This window comes from Elgaria multicarinata, chromosome 11, assembly GCF_023053635.1.
Source record: "Elgaria multicarinata webbii isolate HBS135686 ecotype San Diego chromosome 11, rElgMul1.1.pri, whole genome shotgun sequence".
Classification (NCBI taxonomy): Eukaryota; Metazoa; Chordata; class Lepidosauria; order Squamata; family Anguidae; genus Elgaria; species Elgaria multicarinata.
In genome coordinates, this window is record NC_086181.1 from 14185809 (window position 1) to 14191808 (window position 6000).

Genomic DNA, 6000 nt, shown 5'->3' on the forward strand with positions numbered 1-6000 from the left:
TCTGACAGAAGAGGCAAGAATATCACAGACCCAAAACTAGTAGCACTAAATTCATAACATGGGAGAGAAGACAAACAGGCAGACATGAGTTCTACGCCTCTTACTCTGATTCAGCCTTCCCCAATCTGATGCCCTCCAGATATTTTGAACTTTAATTTGCATCAAGCCTAGCCAGCATAGCCAATGGTCAGGAATCCTGGAAGTTGTAGTCCAAATCATCTGGAGGGAATCAGATGTCACATAGCAACCCTCAATCATCCCAAATGGAGGTTGAAGATTCAAAAAGGCTGCAGAAAATGCCTAGCATGCACTGTGGAAAATTGTAGATTAATTAACCTACAATTTGCTACCATTATGTGCAAATGGGATTTCAGTTACAAACACCACAGTAGAGATATTTGCAAAACAGCAATATTCCAATAAACATTTTTAGTAGCTTGATTGTCCATATATACCAATGTTAGTCAGTCTTGCACATCAGGAAGAATAAAGAAGCAACTCTTGCAGTTCACAAACATTTACTTGCAGATGTTTGCCTGAGCTGTTGTGGCACATGGAATAGTCTATGCTGAGGGGGAAGGATCATTCATAGTGCTGACAAAGCAATCAACCTCTACATGCTGGGATGTAGTGACTCAGTGGAAGGGACAGTTTGGGTTATCTAATCACTAAACCAGGACACCTAGGAGAGTGGTTGTCAGAATGTGCCTGTTTGGTGAATTCTCTTCCCCTCCTTATTGTTTTATTATGATTTTATTAGAATGCAAGCCTATGCGGCAGGGTCTTGCTATTTACTGTTTTACTCTGTACAGCACCATGTACATTGATGGTGCTATATAAATAAATAAATAATGTAAGGCAACCCTTCCTCAGGAGTGACCTTCCTCTTCACTGGCCCTCCCATAATGTTTTGATCAGGATAGGAGGCCACCTTTCACCCACTTGAACTAATTTTCCATTAAGGCATCATTACTCATGATGATTGTCAGAGCTCACACAGATGGGCAGAAGCACTGCTGATACATATATTACTAGACTGTGACACTTTGACTACAGACGGGAATCAAATATTCGAATGCTCCCACCCTTAAAATATTTCCTACACATTCAAGACTGCCATATGGGGAAGAGGTTCTAGGCCAGTTTCCTCCCTGACATTCTCTTATTGAAGGTTTAAGGCACATTTTAAGTGGGAGATTGACTCCACCTGCAATCTGAAATGATATACCCCAGGGTAAGCAACTTGTAGTCTTCCAGATATTTTGGACTACAACTTTCTGCATTCATAACCAATGGTTATACTGACGTGGGCTGATGCAAGTTGTATGCCAAAACATCTGGACAGCCACGAACTAGTATAGCCCAGCAACAGTTTTATCACACGGTACTTCTATTTTAACTCTCAGAATCAGGTCTTTAAAGGGAAATGGGGGTGGTGACAAGTATTTTTGCTTATCCTAGCATTTATATTCCAGAAAACTCCAAAGCTGCTCTCTCCTTTCCTTTCAATTTCTCTTAGAGATGGGTCAGAGATGCCCAACAAGCCAGGTAAGTTTCACTGTGTTATGTCACCTACTTTGGAATGCTCAAACAACTAATCTCAATATCCAAAGGCTTGTTTTGGTAACACTTCAGGAGCTGAGGGAGAAAGAAGCAGCTAAAGGAACATCAGGGCCTTGCTCCATTTGGACTCTCTGCCCCCACAGGGCTAACAGACATCAACCACCCTATAAGGGAGAAGGAGCAGAAGGGAGACAGGAGCATGTCCAGGGAACATCAAGGCTGGTTCCAGTTGGACTGCCCCTCCCAGGAGATAAGAGGCCATTCCATCAGCCCTGCTGAAAATCTATTGTTTTCCTTCTGTGTCATGTCATTTTAGATTGTAAGCCTGTGGGCAGGGGCTATTTATTTTACAGGCTGATTGTAAGCCAACCCAAGAACCTTTTTTAGGGCTGAGAAGTGGGATAAAATGCTATTATTATTATTATTATTATTATTGAATGGGTTCTTAGTTGAACAGTCCTTTGAATTATGCTTTTGTAGTTTTAAGTCCACCATTTCACAAACTATAAATTATTTCAGAACGTTCCTGGCTCATTAGCGCTCCACAGAACAGACAAACTCACCACTTCAGAGTGGCCATTATTGTGGACTTTTAAGACAGCCTTGCAAATTAACTCAGAAAAAAGACTGGTATACATAATTTTTTTACTAGCTCTCCTGCCCACACACATCAATGTTAATAATGTGTGGCAGAAAAGAAAATAAGAACCAATTTACAAAAGCTTCTCTGCCAGATCACTTGGAAACAATTCATACTCGTCATGGGTGACCCGCTGAGCGGCTATTTAAAACCTGGTTTAACCTATCACTCCCACCCTCACCTTGTGTGTTATGCTGACAACAGTACCATTGGCTGCAACCTACCTATAAATTTCGTAACTTGGTGGGAACTGCTGATAGCACGACCTGGCATAACACCAGGTCATCATGACTTTATTACTTTTGTTCCAAGCCTTGCAATGCTTTACTCTTAACCTTCTTTCTGTCCCTACCCACCTTCAACACATCGCAGGCTGAGCTGAGTTCTTTCCCCCAAATTAAGCTGCTCCCTTCCCTCAGTGTGTCAGAATCTAAAGGTAAAGCATGCTTAGAGGTTTCACATGCACTCTTTAATTGTGGAACCCTTCCCAGAAGTATGTCAAAACTCAACACTCAACATACCTTGAAAGTGATGGAAGACCTTTGTTTAGGCAAGTTGACATGGATGAGGAATGGGTATGTATGTAACAGTATTTGAGCTGGAGGTGTAAGTTATAGCCCAATTAGCACTGTATTGATTTTAAATGTTATTAGCACTGTGAGTTTTTGAAGATTCTGTGGGTTAAAAACCCAAATAAGTTTTCTTGATTATCAAGTCTCTCTTTAATCCAACATCACCCTTTAACAAGCAGATTCCATTGATTTTGGTTCTGGCCCTCTGCAGTTCAGTAAGTTTGTTTGGATAAGTTGCACAAGTGATACCAAAGCATAAGCTAGAGAGCATTTCTACATATCAAAAACAAACAAACAAACAGAAAACCTCACACACCTAAAACTAGAAAGGGCTGGCCAGCTCTTGTATTTGAAGGGTCAACCAAACATTATCATTGTCTGATACAATGTAGGAAAAGTGGGTCCTTTGTCAACAGATGGACTGTGACTCAATAGTGGAGCACATGCTCTGCATGCAGAAGGTCCCAGGCACAATCCCTGACCTATCCAAGTAAGGTTGGGGGGTGGGGGGAATCCTGCCTGAAACCCTGGAGAACTGCTGCCAGACTGTGTCAACAATACTGGGCTAGATGGACCAATGGTCTGACTTAGTATAAGCCAACCTCCTATGCCTTTGCTATGCAGTTTTGCCCATCAATGCAGTACTATGACAGATGAAGTTACAACTGTTACAGGTTCTCCCTCATTTGAGATAATCACACAGCATAGGAGCCACATCAAATACTTAATATAGCAAGCCCACTTATCTTTTCTCTCAAACCATGTCTGATTGCTGGAGCAAACTGAAACACAGCTACTATGCTTTTCATCCCCCTCCTCTCTCTTTCAGACTAACTGCACCCCATTCATCATTAAAAGTTATTTCAATGAAGCTTCACACACTTTACCACATCAATGACTGGGAAACCAAAGTGAACAAAATGGGCCTCTACTTAGTATTATAATCCATCCCATCTCAAAGGCTCTAATTTTTCAAGTGTAAATTCCAAGGGCCTATACATACATCCCATAATTGAAATAAATTGTACAATGGGGAAGCTTTAGAACCATAGTCAGAAGGAACCAACAGGCAAATCTGTCCATTCACTAGAAGCATCCCTACAAACGCCAGCAAAACTTATTACAATTACACAGATGAAGGAAACAGAAAATCTTGCCCACAGGCTGCCAAGTCTTTTATTCCCTCTAAGACTTCATCAGCAATTTCATACCAACACTCTTCAGCCACTGGACCATACCAGTCCAGCTTTTAAGGGTCAGCACCATTTCACCCCCAAATTTTGTTATTAACATAATGAATATGGGCTTACTTCTCCCACCCACTTTCTGCACCTTCCAGGAAGGGAATCAAGATGAGGGACTCTTACCTGTTGGCCTCAGGAAGTAACTTCTGCCACTTTGTTCTCTATCAGGATAAACAGTAGTAAGCCAGTGGCCCAGGTAGGTGCAATGGAAGGGGATAACAACAACAATAACAAAGGGAATCCCCTCCCCACTCCACCACCATTCCTAGGTCCTCCTCTTCTTTTCCCCTTGTGAAAAGCAGGAACAGCACTCACAGCTCACTATTTGGCAGCATGTCTCCCTCTTGCAATTCTTTCCCCCTTACGTAGCTGCAGAGGATCATTATTCCGCAAGGCCCCTGCAGCAACATTATGCGCAAGCGCAACAGGATGGAGTGGGAGGAAGGAGAAAGGGAAGCCAGGAAACTGCAGGATGTGACTGTTCTTCTTTCATTCCCCTTTGCGCAGGCGCAGAGGATCGGCATGCCACAAAACTTTTTGCATCGCATGCGTGCCCTGGACTTCACCTGGACCTTCCTCTCATACACATCGGTTCCATCCAAGGCGCCTGCGCAGTCTCCGCAAGCCTTTAAATGAAAGCGCACGCGCCGCAATCCCGATGGTGGAAACCTCACTGCCGCGCATGCGCAGATGTTATCCGAGGGTTCTTTCCTTCCGCCCCGCCCCTTCTCCCTGCGTCAGGCCCTTTGGCTCATTATTTTGCAACCAGCCGCCACCGGCGTTATGTCTTCCCCCTTTGTCCCTACAATGTGGTGAGTTATAACCATCGCCCGTTCCACCTCACCTGATAGCGATATGCGGTGGCTACGGCCGTCCCCTTGTGGTCTCCTCATAGCGCCCTGACCTGACACATCCGGGACTCTCCGGTGACGTTGCCACGACGCTCCGTTCATTCAGTGGCGCGGGGGGGGGGAGCGGGAAGAGGCGGCGGCATTGCGCATGTGTCGTAAGGGAACTAACCCGGAAAAAGTGGCGGGAACAAAACCGTCGAGATATTAGGATGATAGGGAAAAGGCTATCGGGAGATGCTGGCGCCACTGCGCATGCGGCGCGTGGAGTTGCCATGGAAGTGACTGATTACCAGTCATAGGTGTGGGGGGGGGGACACATTCCTCAGGAGAGTTTAAAATCCCTGGTTCAATACTCTGATGTTGTATTATCATGATAAGTCAATAAAAGGGATTTTTTTAAAAAAAACAACAAACTATTGTTATAAACAAATACACACAGTGTACTAGGTATGCTTGACAAAAGCACGAGTCCCTTTCGTTTTAATAAAAAGTGATTGCCATAGTTACGAAAAAGGAAGCAGTAGCTATGTTGGTCCATGAGGGGGGAAAAACAATATCCACAGTTGAACAATACCGTTATTAAGACCAACCTAACTGGATTTTGGATTATTATTATTTAAAAAATAATTGCCATAGTTGTGAGGTATAAAAGAATGAAAAATTATCACAATAAAGATTAATAAAACACAACTTTCGGCCAGCAGCTACTCTCAAATGAAGAAAGACTTTTATCATGTAGAAGAGGGGATTTTGTATGAGGGGGAATTTGAACAGGAGCAGCTTCTCAACTAGGGTTAAGAAAAATGACAGGCGCTGGTATTCCCTATTCTACTGAGCTAGTAAAGAGAAAAGAGCTGGACCCTCCTTTGGACACTGGAGTGGGATTTTCAGTGCAATCCTATGCATATTTACTCGGAAGTCCCATTATTTTCAATAGGGCCTACTCCCATGTAAATGTGTATAGGATTGCTGCCTTAAAAGCAGCTTTCCCCAACCAGGTTCCCTCTAGATGTTTTGGACTTCAACTTCCATCTGCCCTGTAAGCCTAGCCAATGGTCAGGAATGCTGGGAGTTGTAGTCCAAAACATCTGGAGGGCTCCAGGTTGGGGAAAGCTGCTTTAGGACGTAAC

At 43.5% G+C, this 6000-nt stretch overlaps 1 protein-coding gene across 4 annotated transcripts in view; it reads right to left on the bottom strand.

Annotated features, from left to right (window-relative positions):
• The window catches only part of SPOP (speckle type BTB/POZ protein), a 49022-nt gene extending 44061 nt beyond the window's left edge, over positions 1 to 4961 (bottom strand). Inside the window, exon 1 of one of the 4 annotated variants that reach the window (XM_063137509.1) lies at positions 4864 to 4961. The gene's annotated coding sequence lies outside the window, so the exon portion shown is untranslated. Of the gene's footprint in view, positions 1 to 2724; positions 2747 to 4142; positions 4638 to 4863 lie in introns of those variants that run through there. The other 3 variants (XM_063137511.1, XM_063137510.1, XM_063137512.1) reach the window with 3 other exon arrangements.
• Between the last annotated feature and the right edge of the window lie 1039 nt (positions 4962 to 6000).